This window comes from Lissotriton vulgaris, chromosome 5 (assembly GCF_964263255.1).
Source record: "Lissotriton vulgaris chromosome 5, aLisVul1.2, whole genome shotgun sequence".
NCBI classification, from domain to species: domain Eukaryota; kingdom Metazoa; phylum Chordata; class Amphibia; order Caudata; family Salamandridae; genus Lissotriton; species Lissotriton vulgaris.
Genome location: NC_141693.1, coordinates 1,330,623,835 through 1,330,645,258, shown reverse-complemented (window position 1 = coordinate 1,330,645,258; position 21,424 = coordinate 1,330,623,835). Strand labels below are relative to the sequence as shown.

Genomic DNA, 21,424 nt, shown 5'->3' with positions numbered 1-21,424 from the left:
CCCTGTATTGAGTGTGAATCGGCAGTCTTCTCCACGCACTGGCTGAGTGACGTCGGAAGGGCTCCTCTATAGAGTATTTTGTGTTAATAAACAATTGACTTTTCTTCACTGCCAACTGACTGATGATTGGTAATATGATAATGAGGGGCTATTGGTAGGTATAGCTCCGTAGATTATTTTTGAATTACGTCAGTTGGCGACTCTGGTCGGACTCCACGTTTGGGGTCGTCCTCCCGTAACACGGGCGAGAAAGGACTCATGAAGGGGTACTCTGGTCGAGGGGGTGGACTTACTAATGAGTCTGGCTGAACTCCGCTCTCGCGATCAGAGAGCCCCAGCTGCTAGTGACTTCTCGCCGGAGTCCTACGGGCGAAACCCAGGTGCTGACCGTGTTGGTCATCAGGAGTGGGCAGTGGAGCATACGCAATCATACCTGTGTGCACCAGGTGAGTGTACTGATTTGTTGTCTTTAGATTGCGCTTTTGAGTGGCGTTTTAAAACAGTTAATTGTATTTGGCTGGTGGTCGGTGTGCCACGGAGAACTTTGGAAGTCTGACGGGGTGGCATTGAGGCTACACGGGCAGATGCTCCACTGACTTGTTTGGTGAATAATAGAGGTTTTCGATCAGACGCCTTGGTGTGGCACGGGTGGTGCGCACCCGGCCGGACTGTTCTCGGAAAGGCCCATGGTTGCAACTGGGTAGCCTTCTGGACACATCTGAAGTGGCTCTAAGGATGCAGGTTTAGTCAGAATAGTCCTGAAGGTGAACCATGGAGACCTTGGGATGGTCTGTAGGCCGGTCTGTGGTTATTTCCTGTCTGAAGGCCTCTTGGTAGTCTCAGGACTACCTGTCTTGGTATCTGTTGGTCTGGTAGTTGGAAATATATGAGTTCTCCACGAATGGGAGTCGACGGGCCCTGTTCTTTGGTTGTTTGGATCTGGAAAAGACATGTCACTATAAAATATTGTATGTTCTGTTCGTTTTTCTTTCGTTGTGAGACAAATCCTGTCAGACAAAAGAGTGAATCTGAGTGAATATGGCCATGTTTGAAAGTGTGTGAGAAGGGTGTATCATCGATAAACAAAATGTTGTGTTTTAGTAAAATGTGTTTTGGATGTTGCTGGAAGAGCGGACGGTTAGATGAAAGCCAGCCTGCCCCGCCAGAGGGCAGCCCACATTTTGATATGTACGTAAAACATGGCCTTACGCCTATTCTGTTTAGTAATTTATGGCACAAGTATACAAAGGACAATGTGGAATTGGAATGGCCGTTAGCCGGATCATTCGATGAGAAAAAGATACAGTATTTACAGGATTGATTATTTGCCAAAAGAATCCTGCAGGGAATGTTCGATTCTTTAAAGCTGTGGCAGAAAGAGGCGAAGCGTCGTCGCATAAGGGAAGAAAAATTACTTAAAGTGAAAAATGGTCCGACCATAACCCAGAAGGCTGTAGCCTATGATAGGGAACAAACTGAGAAAAACATTGAATGTATAGACAGGCAGTTTAGGTTACAGGTGGATAAAAGTTATACGGCTCGGACTGAGCCAGAGGATGAAATTGAAGACTTATTGAATGTGCGCCCCCCTCCTCCTTATGCTCCGCAACGAGTGTACCCTGCGATACCGCTTGTAAATGCCCCCGCCCCGCCCATTTCACAAGCTACGGCTTCCATGCCCATGGGGCCAACCTTTACTCCTGTTTCCCCTGTACTAGCCACGGCTACATTATTATTCCCCCCTTATGTCCCAGGTGACTTTAGCTTCACCGGCCTCGGCCTGGCCTTCCCTGTCAGCCACGTCGACTCCTGCAGTGATTGATTCGACCCCCTCCCATGCCTCAGGGACTCTGGGCGCCCGACGGCTGTATACCCGCAACACAGTAGGTGCAAAGGAAAAACAGATGGTGATAGATCAAGCATCTCAATGGGTGCGGAATGTCATTTACACAATTACATATATATGGGGGACCATGCAGGATTATGAGCCAATTATGCAGCAATATGCTTTAGAGACTATGGCTAACCGCTTAATTTCCCTATGGGAGCAATGTTTCGCAGACGGAAGAGCCCCGCAGGTCTTATACGACATTGTGGACCGGGCACACACATTTGAATTAGGTTTAGAAGATGTATATGGAAATTTGGTGACTATAATGAAGTATCGAGAAAGGTTGTTTACTAAATGCCCGAATTGGGATACTCAACATCCCATGCGGAAAGTGCATCCGATCTATCACCCTAAAATTCCTGAGGTCAGAGACAATGCTAATCAAGTTGTTCAAGCTCGTGTCGAAGCTCGATTTCAAGAACAATGGGTTTATACCCCGTGGAAGAGAAGCAAGGTTCTCTCCCTGAAATCCTAGTTACCTGACCCTCGGAAAAATCCCACCACTTACTATAAGGAAGTCACTGAGGCCGCTTCATCTGCCGTGATGACTTTAGCTGATATTGAATTATTTTTCTGGTTGTTGGTGCCTGTCGATGTGTGGCGGCAGGTGCATGATCATCCTCATGTTAACGAATTGGGAGGAACTTGGGAACAAATTAAAGACTGGGCTAAAGACTGGAAACCCAGAGACAAACTAAGACAGGAAATGTTATTGTTGCCGGGTCGGATTATCACATATATATGCACTCTTTAATTCCACCCAGAAAGGTGGATTGGGATAAACTAACTGCTTGCAAACAAAAGAAGGATGAGAGTGTATCAGATTTCTTTACTAGATTCGAAGGGGTGTTTACTGATTTCAGTGGACAAGATTTATCTGTGGAAGGTGGGGTAAGATTATTCGTGAATCGGTTTGTGACTAATTTGTTGCCCAAAATATCTGCTCGGCTCCAGGCAGCCGAAAGCACTTGGACCACCTCTACTCCCTCTGTTATTTTAAGTATGGCCCAATATTAGGAGCACAGAGAAAATGAGAGTAAAGATAAATCTGACAAGAAGACGAAAGATCTTAAGACTCAAGTGTTATTATAGCAAGTAGTCAGAGGACGGGGTAGAGACGCAGTGGGAAGGGGGTTTGTTCCAAGTGGGGTGGGAGTAGGACGGGGAGGAGGTCCAGCTGTTGCTTTGGGACCAAACCAATGTGCTTATTGTAAACAGGAAGGACATTGGCGAGCGCAGTGTCCTTTCCTTTTAGCACAAAATGCAGCTGTAGGAGGCAGAGGGAGAGGAAGAGGAAGAATTGACCGGAGCGACATGAGAAGAGAAGAAGTGACGCGAGGTGAGATAGTAGGAAATTGTTTTGATAAAGCAAAAGGGAGACAGTACTATAATGAAGATTGTGGAACGGGAGGGTCAGATGTGTATTACTATGCATAGGACAGCCACGGACAGAGCAGGGGCATAGTAGCAGTACCCGTCGATCAGAAAGGGCCTTATGTTAAAGGACAATTAATGGGAACTGTTGAGGATTTTCTAGTAGACACAGGTGCAATGAATAGTTTGATTGCTCATTTACTGGTCCCAGGGGCTGTTCTCTCCGGGCAAAACAATATTTCAGTCGGGTTTTCTGGTATCCCGGTGGTGAGCCCCATATCTAAGCCTCTCCCGCTTACCATAGGTCCAGTCACGGTGGATTTCCCATTTTTGCTAACTTCACATTGTGGGGAAAATTTATTAGGGTTGGACCTGCTAAAGAAATTGCACGCAAAGATATTTTGTTCCCCTGATGGAGTGTATATAACTATTCAACCGCCTGACCAGCACACTCAGCAGAGTCTTGCTAAAGAGGAACCCCTCCCTCCTGAGCTGGCTGTCATTCCACCTACATTATGGGCGACAGGTGATACTGACATTGGCCTCTTAAATATTCCGCCAGTCTCTATTACCCTGAATGTCCCTTTGCCCCGTATCCCACAGTACAAGATCTCGCCGGCAGGTGAAAAGGCATTATTGACGATAATACAGGACCTCATTGATAAGGATGTGGTAGAAGAAACGGTCTCCAACATTTGTAACAGCCCTATATTACTGATTTTGAAAAAGGCCCCTATGGGAAGTGGCCATGACTATGCTGATACTTATCGCTTTGTAGTTGATCTGCACGAAGTTAATAAAGTGGTGGTTCCTCAATATCCTGTGGTTTCAGATATTACCACCATTCTTACTATGATTCCTCAAACATCCATATTCTTCTCTGTTATAGATCTAAAGAATGCTTTTTTTAGCATTCCAATACATCCTGACAGCCGTCCTATTTTTGGCTTCTCATTATCTGGGCGCAGCTTCAGATTTTGTCGCGCCCCTCAAGGCTATACGGAGAGTCCTAGTATTTACAGTCAAGCTTTGAAAGTACTTTTAGACAAACTAATCTTGCCAGCAGGGAACGTTCTTCTCCAATATGTAGAGGATTTTTTGGTGGCATCAGACACAGAGGAAGGTTGTAAGGAATCTACAGTTAAATTATTGTTGCATTTAGAAACTCATGGTAATAAAGTGTCCCTTTCTAAGTTTCAATATTGTCGACAGGAGGTGACATATCTTGGTCATCTACTGTCGAAAGAGGGGAGGAAACTACCTCCTGAACGTGTGTCTACTATCTCTAACATGCTTGTTCCTCGTACTCAGCATGATGTTCGTGCATTTCTTGGCATAACCTCTTACTGTCGCCAGTGGATTCCTAATTTTTCTCTTCTTACTAAACCTCTTTTGTATTTAACCACTAAGGATGTGCATGAACCTTTACCTTGGACTTACGAGTGTCAGGAGGCTTTTGATTCTTTGAAAACTGCTCTCTGTTCAGGCCCTGTTTTAGGGACCCCTGATTACCAAAAGCCTTTTGTGCTCTATGTGCATGAGGTGGACGGTTGCTCGCTTTCTGTGTTAACACAAGGATTTGGTGGTAAGCAAAGACCTTGTGCTTATTTTTCGGCAGTATAGGATTATGATGCCAGAGCACTTCCTAGCTGTTTGAGGGCTACTGCCGCAGTGGCGGTGGCCATCCGACAGTCGGAAGGACTCGTTTTAAATTCCGACCTCACAGCAATGGTACCGCACCTTGTGGACACCCTCTTGAATAAAACTAAGACTCAGCACCTTACGAGTGCACGACTTACTGGATATGAATTAACTTTATTCGCTCCCCATATCACTATCAAAAGATGTGCCACTCTGAACCCAGCCACTTTACTACCCCTCCCTTCAGATGAACCAAATAATGACATACATTATTGTATACTTCCGACTGAGGAAAAAACGAAGGGACGGGTGGACGTCGCAGACACGCCCCTATCTGCCCACCAAGGAGAGTTGTATGTGGATGGCTCTTTTTTCAAGTTCTCTATCAAAAAGGAGGGAGTTGGAGAGGTGACCCATAGGTCAACGGACACTGTTTACCTCCCAGGGGGGGTGTGTATGGGAGGAAGGTCCAGTAGCAGCTGTGTCCGTGTTAAACACTGAGTAAACAAGAAAGGTCGCTGTACTGTTCCTACTGGGAAGTATTTATCTGGCATGACCGCAGATGTTAAGGTAACATCCTGGGGCATCCATTTTGTTGGATGGAATGGCCTCACACACCCCGAAGGATGTCATGCTTCATCATCGGCAGTTGCTCCTCGTCGGGGAGGCGGTGCAATCCCCGACGGGCTCACCTCAAGAGGGGCTCTTTAGCGGAGATCTTTTTCCAACTGCCTTTTGGTGAGTGGGGGTGTGTGGACTGGACTAGAAGTGATGGTGTGTGGGATTAAAATGTAGCAAGGGGTACCTGAATTCTATTTATTCTGGGGGTCCCCTGGTTACAGTTAAAAAGGTGGTTAGGCTCACTAGGTGGTCAGCAGGTTAGGTCAAGTGACCCTAGTTGAGGCTAAAGGTGATGGTGGTCGACATGTTTCACGCTGTGGGTCTATTCACCCGCGATTCATCAGGACCGTGTTAGAGTGATGTGGCACACATGCAAGTGTAACGTGTGTCTAGTGTTACCTCTGTGTAGAGCTCCTATGCCTGGACATTTAAGGAGAAAAAGGAAAACACATTAGTTGTCGTTCTATGCATGTTTGGTAGTTGCAGTCGAATGCCAGAAAATTATTATCATGATCATAAAACATGCCTCTACAATGTGAGCAAGCATGCCTTGCAACCCGGTCTGTGTGTAACACGTGCGCAGTGACAAGCACACACAGCAGTTGTTGAATCTGTGAGGGGGGAGGTGAAGGAATTGTGGCTAAAAACAATGGTTTGAAATTAAACTAATAGAGAAAACTTTAAACCTATTACCAAAAGAGGTGTGGTTCTTATTGCAGCGTTTTATGAGGGTTTGGCTGTTCTAATATCAGTAAGCAGGTGGGTTCACTGTCGCACCCTTCATAGTGACGTGCACCTAGAAACAAACCAGACCAAAGTACATACTGTGCCTAGGAACGGTACATTAATTAGCTTGCACACATGACCCACTCACCTGAAGGTTAAGGACTACCTGCCACATGAGGGGTCGGCGGGATTAAGACATCGGGGGAGAGCCCAAGGAGTATGCTAGGTGTAACAACAAACAACAAGGTACCAGGGTTTGAGAAGTCGTTAGGAGTAAAAGCCCGTTATTTGTAAGCAGCATGGAGCTGCCCCGGTGTACCCCCTAGTCGCGTGGGGCTTACCTCTATCCTTCCGTGTCCATGTGGTATGACCTACCCTTCTCCGCCGAGCTCGAGTAGATGTGGGAGCTCGGCGGTAGGGGAAATATATAGCGCGTTAATTGGGTCTGTGGAATCTGGCGTGTCTCCGCCTTCTGGTTAATGTCACGTGATCGAGGCGCATATTGGAGCGGCCATCTTAGAGTGGTGCTTTAACACGCATAGCGCAATACAAGGATCCTATTGTAATAGTGCAGGCATTGTGATTAGTAATTCAATTTTAGGCTGTTGGATTATTCCGCTAAGGCCGTTGTCAATAACTTATTACCAGATGTGTAGTGATGTTATGTGACCCGTTTGGTAGGCATGTGTATTGATTCGTCCTACAGAGCGGTCACGTGGTCGGAGATCTCAGTATGGCGGCCATCTTGAGTAGGTCAATTGGTGTATGTGGTGCTAAATGTGCAAGCAGGCACCAGTATCATGTATTGTGGTGGTAAGGGTGCAAGGATGATGGATTATACATCTAGTCATGTAGGGCACGTCACATGGTGTGTGACTTCGCGACGTATCTGGTGTTGTAGTGGCACGTGGGACTTATGTATAAGTCAGGATGGAAGTTACAGTTATCGAGTGGAGAGGGTGGCCCTGGTATCTTATAGCGAGTGCCATGGGATGTCCTCGTTAAGGCCGCGTTTGTCTGTGGACAGTCTATGGATCCATCTTTGTTCCTTCCGGAACAGGGCATTGCTTGGGCAGTTAGGGCTGGCCTCAAGTATTACCCACTTGAGGGAGTCTTCGTCATGGTTTTGTTCCACAAAATGTTTGCACATCTTGGTATGCGTTTTTTTGCAACGGAAGTTGCTCCGATGTTCGATGATTCTTGTTTTCACCGGTCGGGAAGTCATCCCAATGTAAAGGAGATCACAGGGACATTTGAGGAGATAGATACAATGCGGTGTATTGCAATTTGTATGGTGTCTAATCTCCCATTTGAAATTCTCCGAGAGTTGGATCGTTTTCACTGTCATGGTGTATTTACAGACACCACACATGCCGCAAGGGAAATGACCCGTGACTGGGGGTAGGTGCCAGAGTGTCTGTTGGGTATCCTTCCTAATATTCTTGGGTCTGGTACTGATGAGGATGTCCTTCAGGTTTTTGGACCTCTTGAACGCAAACCTAGGTTCTTCTAGTGTCAACTCCCCAGTATTGAGAATTCCCCAGTGGTGTTTAATGGTACCCCTAATTTTAGAGGACAGAGGGGTGTATGTAGTGACACAAGTGATGGGTTGATTCTCGGCCAAGGGTCTCTCACGTCTTTCTAGAAGTGCCTCCCTGTTATTGTTCCTGGCACGTTTTCTGGCTTTCAGTACCTCGCCTCTGGGGTAACCCCTGTCTAGCAGGTTCCTAGATAGAATTTCTGACTCTTTTTTGTAGTCGGATATCTTGCTGCAGTTGCGTCTAAAATTAGGGGTACCATTAAACACCACTGGGGAATTCTCAATACTGGGGAGTTGACACTAGAAGAACCTAGGTTTGCGTTCAAGAGGTCCAAAAACCTGAAGGACATCCTCATCAGTACCAGACCCAAGAATATTAGGAAGGATACCCAACAGACACTCTGGCACCTACCCCCAGTCACGGGTCATTTCCCTTGCGGCATGTGTGGTGTCTGTAAATACACCATGACAGTGAAAACGATCCAACTCTCGGAGAATTTCAAATGGGAGATTAGACACCATACAAATTGCAATACACCGCATTGTATCTATCTCCTCAAATGTCCCTGTGATCTCCTTTACATTGGGATGACTTCCCGACCGGTGAAAACAAGAATCATCGAACATCGGAGCAACTTCCGTTGCAAAAAAACGCATACCAAGATGTGCAAACATTTTGTGGAACAAAACCATGACGAAGACTCCCTCAAGTGGGTAATACTTGAGGCCAGCCCTAACTGCCCAAGCAATGCCCTGTTCCGGAAGGAACAAAGATGGATCCATAGACTGTCCACAGACAAACGCGGCCTTAACGAGGACATCCCATGGCACTCGCTATAAGATACCAGGGCCACCCTCTCCACTCGATAACTGTAACTTCCATCCTGACTTATACATAAGTCCCACGTGCCACTACAACACCAGATACGTCGCGAAGTCACACACCATGTGACGTGCCCTACATGACTAGATGTATAATCCATCATCCTTGCACCCTTACCACCACAATACATGATACTGGTGCCTGCTTGCACATTTAGCACCACATACACCAATTGACCTACTCAAGATGGCCGCCATACTGAGATCTCCGACCACGTGACCGCTCTGTAGGACGAATCAATACACATGCCTACCAAACGGGTCACATAACATCACTACACATCTGGTAATAAGTTATTGACAACGGCCTTAGCGGAATAATCCAACAGCCTAAAATTGAATTACTAATCACAATGCCTGCACTATTACAATAGGATCCTTGTATTGCGCTATGCGTGTTAAAGCACCACTCTAAGATGGCCGCTCCAATATGCGCCTCGATCACGTGACATTAACCAGAAGGCGGAGACACGCCAGATTCCACAGACCCAATTAACGCGCTATATATTTCCCCTACCGCCGAGCTCCCACATCTACTCGAGCTCGGCGGAGAAGGGTAGGTCATACCACATGGACACGGAAGGATAGAGGTAAGCCCCACGCGACTAGGGGGTACACCGGGGCAGCTCCATGCTGCTTACAAATAACGGGCTTTTACTCCTAACGACTTCTCAAACCCTGGTACCTTGTTGTTTGTTGTTACACCTAGCATACTCCTTGGGCTCTCCCCCGATGTCTTAATCCCGCCGACCCCTCATGTGGCAGGTAGTCCTTAACCTTCAGGTGAGTGGGTCATGTGTGCAAGCTAATTAATGTACCGTTCCTAGGCACAGTATGTACTTTGGTCTGGTTTGTTTCTAGGTGCACGTCACTATGAAGGGTGCGACAGTGAACCCACCTGCTTACTGATATTAGAACAGCCAAACCCTCATAAAACGCTGCAATAAGAACCACACCTCTTTTGGTAATAGGTTTAAAGTTTTCTCTATTAGTTTAATTTCAAACCATTGTTTTTAGCCACAATTCCTTCACCTCCCCCCTCACAGATTCAACAACTGCTGTGTGTGCTTGTCACTGCGCACGTGTTACACACAGACCCGGTTGCAAGGCATGCTTGCTCACATTGTAGAGGCATGTTTTATGATCATGATAATAATTTTCTGGCATTCGACTGCAACTACCAAACATGCATAGAACGACAACTAATGTGTTTTCCTTTTTCTCCTTAAATGTCCAGGCATAGGAGCTCTACACAGAGGTAACACTAGACACACGTTACACTTGCATGTGTGCCACATCACTCTAACACGGTCCTGATGAATCGCGGGTGAATAGACCCACAGCGTGAAACATGTCGACCACCATCACCTTTAGCCTCAACTAGGGTCACTTGACCTAACCTGCTGACCACCTAGTGAGCCTAACCACCTTTTTAACTGTAACCAGGGGACCCCCAGAATAAATAGAATTCAGGTACCCCTTGCTACATTTTAATCCCACACACCATCACTTCTAGTCCAGTCCACACACCCCCACTCACCAAAAGGCAGTTGGAAAAAGATCTCCGCTAAAGAGCCCCTCTTGAGGTGAGCCCGTCGGGGATTGCACCGCCTCCCCGACGAGGAGCAACTGCCGATGATGAAGCATGACATCCTTCGGGGTGTGTGAGGCCATTCCATCCAACAAAATGGATGCCCCAGGATGTTACCTTAACATCTGCGGTCATGCCAGATAAATACTTCCCAGTAGGAACAGTACAGCGACCTTTCTTGTTTACTCTTTTTTCAAGTTACCAGATGGCACAACGACAGCTGCCTATGTAATCACTACTCTTCGCACCATAGTTGACGCTTCTCGAGTTCCCTATCATTCTGCCCAAGCAGCTGAGCTAATAGCGCTGCTACGAGCCTGTGAGTTAAGTGAAGGATTGGAAGTAAACATTTATACTTACAGCCAATACGCCTTTTGCGTGGCTCATAGCTTTGGCAAACTGTGGGCAGAAAGGGGATTTCTCACCTCATACGGCCCCTCACATGGCCAGCGAATACAACATGGCCCTTTGATCTTAAGGTTGCTAACTGCTTTGACACTGCCCTAAAAGGTTGCAATTGTGAAGTGCAGTGCACATAAGGCAATAGTGGATACTGTAGGAGAGGGGAATGCTTTTGCTGATCAAACGGCTAAGGAGACGGATGGATCCAAAATGTCTCCCATGTATGTAAGCTCGGCTAGATGGATTGAGGAGTCTGACATATTTGAAAACACAATGGAAAGTGTCTGAGAGAAACAGAAAGAGGCTACTCCTGCTGAACTGTTTCATTGGGAAACCGAGGTGGGGAGGTTGGATGACAATGGTTGTTGGATTGACTTAAGTGAGAAACAAAAGTGGATGCTTCCCAATGCATTTGTTAATGCTGTAGTAGTTATGGCTCATGGAACAGTGCATGTTGGAGCGCAGGGTATTTGCTCTTTGTTAGACCCAGTATGGAATAACCCTAATATTGCTAAAACTGTGGCACATTTGGTTCAACATTGTATGGTTTGTTTACAACATAACCCGGGAGGGCTGGAATCTGTCCTTGGTGGAAATTTTGCACCGCCATCCTTACCTTTTTGAAGTACTTCAGATGGATTACATACAGTTACAAAGAGTGAACAATTTGAAATATGTTCTGGTGGTGGTCTGCGCTTTTAGTAAACGGTGGAAGCTTACCCCACTAAGGAAAACACAGCCCTAGCAACGGCCAAAGCCTTGATTAAGGAGTACTTCCCAAGATATAGATTACCTAGAGTAATTTGATCAGATAACGGGAAACACTTTAATGCAGATCTTATCAGGCATATCTATAATGGATTACACATCAAACAGAAATTCCATGCTGCCAGGCATCCCCCGTCTGCAGGGTTGGTTTACAAATATAATGAGAGTTTGAAATTGAAAATGGCCTAAATTCAGGAAACACCGGGTTGAAGTGGCCCGACGCTTTATTAGCTTTAATGTCTTTGAGTGTCGCCCCTCATTCCCGGTCAGGATTGTCACCCTATGAAGTCATTTTTGGGTGGCCAGCTAATATTTGGGGCGTTCCATGACCTAGGAACTTTAGAGAAATTGATTACCCAATGATGACAGATTACCTGTATGCCTTGACTAAAGACCTTCGTTCTATCCATCAACAGGTGTCAGATACACTGCAGCCCCTGCCGGAGGGTCCCGGACATCGTTTGGAGCCAATGGGTGAGGGTGAAAAACGATCAGCGAAAATCTAGACTGGAGCCCAGGTGGACCGAACCAGTCCAAATTCAACTGGCCACTCGGACTGCGGTGAAGGTGAATGGACGGAAACACTTGATACATGTTTCCCATCTCAAGAAAGTACCTTTCCCGCTTCCTTTTGATCAACCAACTCCAGAAGGGATCTTGACCCAGGAGAGTGAAAGAGCTCCTTGTATGGTTCCTTTTTCGGACGCCCAAGAAATTGAGAAAAGGCAAGATTAAGGAGCATCAGGCATGAGAGGGGTCTCGCTACCAATAGTGAAATTGGCCCCAGAATCGGTTGTCCCTGCTGATACACAAGTTCAGGATAAATCAGACATCACGTTCGCCATTTTACCTGCTTTGTTTGTTGATCAGGAGTTACCTGGTCATGTTCGCTACAACCTGTGGTCCAGAAAACAACGCTGTACCCCTGATAACAACGGCAGGAGATAGGGAGAGACTTGGGGGTACTGAGCAAGGCAGTGGACTGAACACGTTGAGAGCTGAAACATTGTGTTGCTCTGTTCAGAACGAAAGACTAAGAAACTAGAGAAAGGGCCCAGGTTGCAACTTTTTACAGCATTGTAACACAGATCTGTTTTTCTTTGATGAACGATAGGAGCCTGCCTGTGATTTGATTTTGATTTCAGATTTGTAAAGCACATAGCTACCCTGGGGCGTCCCAGTGCTGACAATCAACCTGCAGCGATCAGAGGGAAGAAGTTGTGGGGAGAGTTTTATGGGAAGAGCCAATTTTTTAATCGCCTACGGAAGGCCAGTAGGTTGGTTTCTCTTCGGATGGGGAGTGGAAGGGAATTCCACAGCTTTGGAGCATTATATGAGAACAGTCGCCCCCCCTGAGCGGGCCTTTCTTATTCAGGGGACACTGGCCAGGGAGAGGGAGTCTGATCTAAGCTGTCTGTTGGAGTGATGTGGTTTGATGAGAGATCTCAGGATAGGCGGGCCTCTGCCTTGAAGTATTTTATGTGAGATGCAGAGGGTTTTAAAGGTGATCCTTTCCTGGATCTGGAGCCAGTGTAATGATCTGAGGGCAGGCTTGGCAGAGCATCTGGATTTGGTCCCGGTCAGGAGTCTGGCAGCGGCGTTTTGGGCACATTGCTGTCTCTTGATGACCGATGAGGGAGCACCTAAATATAAGGCATTTCTGTAGTCCAGTCTAGAATTAACTAGACCCTACATTAGCAGTTTCCTGGACTGAAAGGGGATTAATTGGAGGATTTTTCGAGCTATCTGTATGAGGCCAAAGCATGTGCCGGCATTTTTTCTCGCCTGGACTTTAAAGTTGAGGCTCTGGTCCATCCAGATACCAAGGCTCTTAACTTCAGTCTTGGGGGTAGGGGGTGATCCCATGCAAGGTGGCCAGGTGAGGGAAGGTGGGAGTCTGCGTGGGTCCCCCAAAAGAAGGATCTCAGATTTCTCTCCGTTAAGTTTCAGACGAGAATCGCACATCCATTAAGAGATGTTCTGGAGGCAGGATGACAAGTTGTCCAGGCATTTGGTCGACTGGTTTATAGAGACGACCAGCTGGGTATCGTCGGCGTACATAACAGTTTTTATGCCGAATGGAGTTACGATGTCTTTGAGGGGAGACATGTATACGTTAAAAAGTGTGGGGCTCAGGGAGGAGCCCTGGGGGACCCCACACTGGAGGGAGAGAGCTCTGGAATTAGCTGAGCCGTCGGTCACCTGGAAGGTTCTGCCTTCTAGGAAGGATTTGATCCAAGACTGGGCGGTACCGGAGATTCCTGCCATGCTAAGACGGTGGATAAGGATGGTATGATTCACCGTGTCGAAGGCGGTGCTCACGTCTAGGAGGATCACTGACACTGATCCTCCCACATCTAGGATGGTTCTTGCCTCTTCGACCACGGCTATGTGTGCGGTCCTGGTCTAAACCCTGTCTGGGATTGGCGGAGAAGGTTGTTAGATTCTAAGAAGAGGGAGAGTTGTTGATTGACAATTTTCTCGGCCACTTTGCTGATGGCCGGGAGGAGGGAGATAGGTCTAAAGTTAGACAGGTCAGTGGGATCGAGGTGGGGCTTTTTGAGAATCGCACAGACTGTGGCTTTTTTCCAGTTGGTTGGAACGATGCCTTGAGCAAAAGACGCATTGATAAGGTTGGTAAGGGGGAGGAGACAGTAGAAGCGACCAGTTTTAATTTGCTCATGGGTGCTGGGTCTGTGGGAGCCCCACTCTTCACTGTATGAAGGGTGGTCAGAAACAGTTCTGTGGACACCTGGGAGAATGCCTCGAGACATGGAGCCTCCGGACAAGTGAGAGGCGTCGGGGGGTGTGGGGAGGTGCTGTGGGTGGGGAGGGTTTTTAGGATATTGTTGATTTTTGTTGAGAAAAACTCAGCTAGCTGATTGCATCTAGTGCCAGATGGATCTGATATGGGCAGTGGTTCCGGGGTTTTCGTCAGAAGATGAACAATACTGTAGGTTTCTTTGGCGGAGTTACCTGCAGCTAGTATTTTTCCCTCGAATAATGTAGCCTTGGTGTTTTTTATACAGGTTTTGTACTCCTTCATGGCTGACCTGTATTCATTTTTACTTTTGTTAGCCCAGTCCTTTCTCCAAAGGCGCTCGAGCTTTTTACACCTTTTTCTAAGTTCACGTAGTTCTGGGGTGAACCAGGGGGATTTAAAAGTCCCCTTTTTACTGGGAAGGGGTTTGAGGGGATGATTGCGTCAAGGGATTGTTCGATCCAGGAGCGGAGTTTGGCTTCTGCTCTGGAGGGATCTGGGTCAAGCTCAGGTGTAGTGGAGGCTAGTTCGTGGGTCCAAATTGCCGTGTCGAGTTTTTGCCATGGGCGGGATGGTGCTTGGGGAGGTGGTCTGTCCTGAGCTTCGTTTGCGAGTTGGAGCTTAAAAGGGATTAAGTGGTGGTCTGACCAAGGGATGGGAAGGGGTTCGTTCACTACTAGGCTCGGGAGGTTGGTGAATATGGGGTCCAGCAAGTGGCCCTTAGAGTGGGTGGACTGATTGCATTTTAAGTGCATGTTAAGGGAGGCTAGATCGTCCTTAAGGTCCTCCGCTATTTTGTTTGACGGGTCATCGAAATGGAGATTTAGGTCTCCTAAGACCGTAAAGTTGGGGGATAGACAGGCAAGAGAGGAGGTCGTTTCCACTAGGGATTCGCAAAAAAGACTTTGCTGTCCTGGAGGGCGATAAACGAGGATTCCCGAGAGGGTATTTGACCGGGATAAGTGGATGGAAAAACTGACATTTTCACAGTCCCGAATTAGGCTGTCCTTGAAGTGACAGGACAGGTTATTTCTGTAAATAATCGCGATTCCGCCCCCTATCCCGGAGAGTCTGTCCTGATGTTTGATTAGGTAACCTGGGGGGAGTGTTTGAACTATGTCAGGGTCTGAAGTGGAATTGATCCAAGTTTCAGTGAGAAAAAGAACCCCGAGTTCAAATTCCAGCAAAAGCAGATCTATTTCTGCTCAGTATTTCGGGAGGGACCTGCAATTGAGTAAAGCCATCTTAATCCATCATGTTTTCGGGGGGATTCGTGGTGTCAGCCTGTATGGGGAAATCGGGCAACAGGATTGTCCTACCTCTAAAGAGATAATGTGGCGGCAAGGAGTGGGTAAGATGTTCCCGAGTTGGAGGAGGGTTTCTTGGGTGTACCTCAATGGACATGGTGTTGGAGTTGCAGAGGTCCTGGGCTAAGGGCTCGGTCTGGCGCGGACGGGCGCAGGCGGGCTTGCCTTTGGCACGCTGGCGGCGCGCCCGCAGCGCGCGTCCGACTGAGGCACATCCTTAAGGGGCGAAGGGGGTGGGTGTGGCTTCCGGTTAGAGGACGAGGCCTCAGGATAGTGAGCATGGCTGCGTTATCAGGCTGATGGCGGCAAGAATGAGTTAGTACCCGCGGCAGCGTTTACGTCGGCTGCGCGGGGTGATTACTGTCGAGTTGAAGGAGGGGGAGTGCCCAGAGGAAAGTGCTGCAACAGGTAAAAACAATTAATAACAGGATTCACAAAGTTTAAAAAACGCTAAGCGTTCCTCCCGGCTTCCGCCTCAGGAGCTGTCTGGTAGACTGAATGCAAGCTGTCACTATTAGCGCGACTTATATGTTACCAGTGGGCGTGGCCTCAGGATAGTGGGCGTGGCCTCGTTATCAGGCTGATAGCGGCAAGAATGAGTAAGTGCCCGCGGCAGCGTTTACGTTGGCTGCGCGGGGTGATTACTGTCGAGTTGAAGAAGGGGGAGTGCCCAGAGGAAAATGCTACAACAGGTAAAAACAATTATTAACAGGAAACAGGATTCACAAAGTTTAAAAAACGCTAAGCGTTCCTCCCGGCTTCCGCCTCAGGAGCTGTCTGGTAGCTCTAAAGGACACAGGAAAGAAGAATCCTCTGGCAGGTTGGACTGTGGCCCTTAGTATAGGTTGGACTTGTTGTTAAAAAATGTATCCCTTTGGTTGTTTTATTCCTGAGGAGAAACGCCCCCTTGCTCCTCGATACATGCCTACTTGAGTATCAATGTTTTCATCTTGGACAACACGTGTGAAAATCACTTTCGTAATCACCATTGCTGTTTTTTTCCTTATAATAATGAATGTGTTTTTATATATAGAATTTCATCACCCTATGCATACTGTATTAGGAACTTCCACTCCCCCAACTGAGCATTATTTCCTTACGCTAGCCCCTCATAAGGAAAGGCATTGTCAGACTTATGTTAATAATGTATTTGTAGAGCTGTTGCATCAAACTCATAGTGCTACCAATACGACAAATTGTTGGGTTTGTGGTTTGTTGCCCTCGGTAATGCATAGACATGACCTTTTTATTTCATTACCTTTATCTTTTTTGGGAAGTTGTGAGGCCTGGTTCAAATTACTGTCCATGATGTACCTCCTCTACGCTGTAGATTCATCTTGATACTCTGAGCGTGATTATGAAATGATTCTGGCCTATATAGAGGTACACCAGTGTTTAGATGCACAGGGGAATGAGGGGGAAGGATTGCTAGACCCAAATGCCTGCATGAATCTATATACAGAATATGAGAAGGTGACTTGGCTGAAAAGATCCTCGATTTTGCAGAATTTAATTTCACTCAGTATTTCCAGCAATTTCAGGATCGGAATGTTACTGATGATAGAGCTATCCCGGTGCCCATACTGAATAGCACTTCCGCCTTTTGTGTAGAGGGTACTGGACGCATTTCAGTGGGGGATAGCCGTTCTAATTATATATATCGACTACGCACTTTTAGTAGCCCTCCACTGTTAACCCCTCCAAATGTGTATTTTGTCTGTGGTGCAAATGCCTACACTTGGTTTCCACGAGGATGGACAGGTCATTGTTACTTATCCTTTCTGAATCCACCTGTCTACATAGCCCCCTCTAATTATCATAAGGACCATATGTTAGATGGACAAAGTTTGCCTGTGATACGAGATAAAAGGGAATTGGATACATCCGAGGTAGATCAAACCGATACTCCTGAACAGCTCTTTATTGATATAGTCAAAGGAGTATTTCCTATTTGCGGGCCCATCATCACTAGCAAAGAAGTAAGGAGCCTATCTCAGGTAGTTGAAATAGTTATAAATACCACAGCTGGCATATTAATTAATTTGACGGTGGAGCTTCAGGCCACGAGACTCGCGTCGCTTCAAAATCATATGGTACTTGGGGCCAGATGTAGGTAAATCAGATTTACCGATTCACAAATACCGAATTTTACCAAAATGGTATTTATGAATCGGTAAATCAGATGTAGGTAAAAAATCTGTATTTTTTACTGATTCGGTAAAAATCGGTATCGGACTTTCGGTATTTACCGAATCGGTATTTACCGAATCGGTATTTCCCATTCATTCCTATGGGCCAAAAGGCCCATAGGAATGAATGGGAAATACCAAATCGGTAAATACTGATTTGGTAAATACCGATTTGGTAAATTCCGAATCGGAGAGCAAGCAAAAGTGAAACTTAAGAAAACAACCAATCAGGTGCTACCACCCTCCCCCTCCCTACCATGAAGTGGCTACCCAGGCAGCTGCAACTAATTAGAAGGTTCTGGAGAGGCAGTCTGAGCTGAGCAGAGTCACAGAGCAGCAGGGAGAGTTTTTTTTAAACTTTACCAACTGAACAATGGCAATCAGCAGTGAAAGTCAGAAGGCAGAAATAAAGAGGAAAATAAAGTTCAGCAGCATGGAGCTGCAGGTACTTGTGGAGGAGGTAGTGAGGGTGTGTGAGAAGGTGGCCTGATATGCAGTGCTCACTATTCTAGTGAACACTATGTATCAGTCCAGCAACCCTTATTGATGATTGGTTGTAAGTCAACCTTATAGACCAGCTATCCTAGTAGCGTGGATACGAGCAGTCTAAGGCTAAAGACTCGAGAGGGCGTGTTAAGCCAGCTGTTATACCACACACATACCCCTTGAACACCAAGTGAAAGGACACCACACAAGTGTTATGAAAATAAACAGTTATTTATTAAGAATCACAACAGCCCTGTACTCTTTATGAGGACAGGGTACTAAGCACAAAACAAAACTCTTATCAAAAATACTTAAGTTAGCACAGTATATACAAATGCCCGAGGGGCACGGAAAACCATATACTTGAAAAGTGGAATGCGAAATTACTAGCAGGTAAGTACAGTACTAATAGCCTTTGGAATCGCTAGGACTTGACTATAGAATCGTTAGATTACTTCTAGGAGACCCAGGGGACTCGGGTGCAGTGTGTGCACTCTCACGCGAGATGCGGGACAAAGTCTATGGTAGCTAGGAATTGTAAAGTTAGTGTTCTCGGGCGAACCCGACCTGGTAGGGAGAAAACGAAAGTGGATCCTGACCCTTGGATAGTGAGGCCATGCTGGGGCACCGAAATGCCGAAGTTACCTAGCCCAGGGGCTGCAGCTGCATAGGACTCAAAAGACGTCGGGAATCCTCGTTGCCGGACCAGGAGCCTGGAAGAAAGAAGTTGCTGGCAGGCGACCAGTGAAGAAAGTTCGGTGGATCCAAGCCTGGATCGATGGAAGATGACACCTGAAAGCAGAGGGGACCAAGTTCGAGACTACTAGCCAGTAGTCAGTGGGCACCAGGAGGGCACCGGATGGTAGCCACCTCGACTAGGTGAGTGGGTGACGCTGTGCTCGGAGATTTCACGGACCAGGAGGCGTTGTCGGCGACCAGGAAGGAGGATCGAGCTGTCCCACGAAGATGGAAGCTGTCGGCGTCGCTGGACCCAGGATTGGGCAACAAAGCCTTGGCAAATTCAAGCCCACGCGGTGGACCTAAAATGGCGTCTGGAGTGGACCAGGAGGGTCCGGGGTGCCTCTCTTCAAGAAGGAAGCAAGGGCCAGTCTGGAGCAACCAGACCAGCAGCAGTGATGTCGTCGGGCGTCGTTCAGAAGGCCACAAGCCAGCCGGCTAGTAGCCAAACAACGCGGTGCACAGCAAACAGCAGAAGGGCCCCACGCAGATCGTGGAGATGCAGGGAGGCTGACCTTAGGTGCTGGAGCTGCGCAGGGTCGGGGCTTCTCGGACCCCAAAGCACTCACCCGTGGAGGACACGGTGGGCTTGTTGTAAAGATGTCGTGCAGTCTTGGCGATCGTCGGTCCCTCGAGGTCTCGTCGCACTCACGGTTCTCAGCTTTGCTGTAGAGGTGAGTAGAGGTCAGAGGTGCCAGGGAAGCCGGGTCTCGTCGAGCTGGGTCGTCGGATTCGTGATGAAGGACTTGCAGCAGACCGCAGTGTTCTTTAGAATGGTGCCTGCGGATGCAGGGTGACTACTCCTTAGCCACAAGGGAGAATCTTGATGAAGAAATCTTGAAGTCCTTTCGCAGAAAGTCGTGTCTTGATTCCAAAGATGATCTAATTTGAACAGGGGGCCCGCTCCCATCTTTATACTAAAAAAGGGGGCTGACCCGGTGACTAGGTCCTGCCTAATGGTGGGACTAGGAGGGGGGTGGTTACACCCCTCTGCCATGCCGGACTTCCCCAGGCCAGGGGCTGGTGTGCCCCTGGAACTGGTTCAGACCGGCCTATGCCATCAGCCACCTTCCTGAAAAGCCCTGCCTACCCAGGATACACAAAACCATGTCTGGGACGGTGCTAGCACCGCCCCTGACAGGAAACCCTTTGTCCAGGCTCCCCTCGCTGGAAGGACTCCCAGATGCAGGGGGTCAGACTCGTGTCTGTGGTGGCAGCATCCATTTTGTGGAGCTGAGGCTTTGCTTAACTTTAACCGGGGTTCACAGTTACATACATGTCGTGTCCCTCTAGAAGGGTGGAATGCTAACCCCGTCGCCAGAATTGGCGAGGGGTTAGTATTCCAATTCGTATGACACCTTACTCGACATGTTTTGATAAAGCAATACCAAAGTTAGCATTTAACCGCGAGGATTATAATGCACTTAAGAGTATATGGTATGCGATATCATGGAACAGCTATTAGGACTTAGTTCCGCAAGCTGCAGACATGCTCAGCTCATGCCAGAGCACCATCTCACACGATTCCAAGCACTCTGCCTTCAGGATTGTCAAGGCCTGCCATAGGAGTGACTGATAGGAATCTGTGTGTCCATTTTAGGGTTAGGTATAGGTATACTACACCTACAGCAAAGGGTGATTACACGACTTTGCCCCAGCTGTCATGCAGCCAGTTGTGTCAAATTTAGGAGGCCAGCCAGGGGTGGCATAATACATGCTGCAGCCCCTGGCAGCCCTGGGTACACCCATGCCCTGAGTTACAGGGTCTGATAGGGTGGCCCAGTACCAATTGGAAATGCACCTAGAGTACATGGAATCCATTTTAAAGAGAGAGCAGTAGGCCTGGGGTCCTGATTGGCAGGGTCCCAGGTCGACTATGTCCAAAACCAGCTAAAACACAGGGCAAAAAGTTGGGGGCAACCATAGTCAGGATGTACCTTCCTACAGGGTGCACAACAAACTTTTTGACAGGCACTCCCTCACTATTCCCGAGTCTGCCAAAAGGAAAATGTGGCTGGCAATTACTGAATAAGTGAATGCTGTGGGAGTCACAACCAGGAATACTGAGGATCTCAAAAAAAGATTCTATGACGTCAGGAGCCTCACCAAGAAAAAAATGGCAGATATCCACAAGCAGGCAGGCCTAACCGGTGGAGGCAGGAACACAGCGCCCCCCCCCCCCCCCTCTGACTGACTTGGAGGAGTTGGTGTCCTCAACCATTGAGGCAGACAGCATCTGCGGACTGGGAGATGTGGACAGCTCAGCCAGAGCGGCAACAAAAAAAGGTAAGACGCATGCGCAGCACAACACCCCATACCAACCTGCTTCCCTATACCCTATGTGGACAAGCAAACCCCAGTCCAATACTGCTATCACTATACAGGAGGAATGCATTATGGGAAATGTAGTCAGCAAATGTAAGACCATGTGCAACAGCGCAGACATCAGCAAGTTAGTGAACTGAATGCAGATAAAAGAAAGTGAAATGTGTAAAGCATTTATTGTA

The 21,424-nt window shown here is 47.5% G+C and overlaps 2 protein-coding genes across 3 annotated transcripts in view; both read left to right on the top strand.

Moving 5' to 3' along the window:
- SLC26A8 (solute carrier family 26 member 8) overlaps positions 1 to 21,424 on the top strand; it is a 3,386,895-nt gene that overhangs the window by 1,385,262 nt on the left and 1,980,209 nt on the right. The window lies entirely within an intron of this gene.
- LOC147712558 (uncharacterized) overlaps positions 1 to 21,424 on the top strand; it is a 65,485-nt gene that overhangs the window by 25,509 nt on the left and 18,552 nt on the right. The window contains exon 2 of one of the 2 annotated variants that reach the window (XM_086923259.1): positions 11,853 to 12,003. The exons of the other annotated variant lie outside the window; for it this stretch is intronic. The gene's annotated coding sequence lies outside the window, so the exon portion shown is untranslated. The remainder of the gene's footprint in view (positions 1 to 11,852; positions 12,004 to 21,424) is intronic. 2 annotated transcript variants of the gene reach the window in all.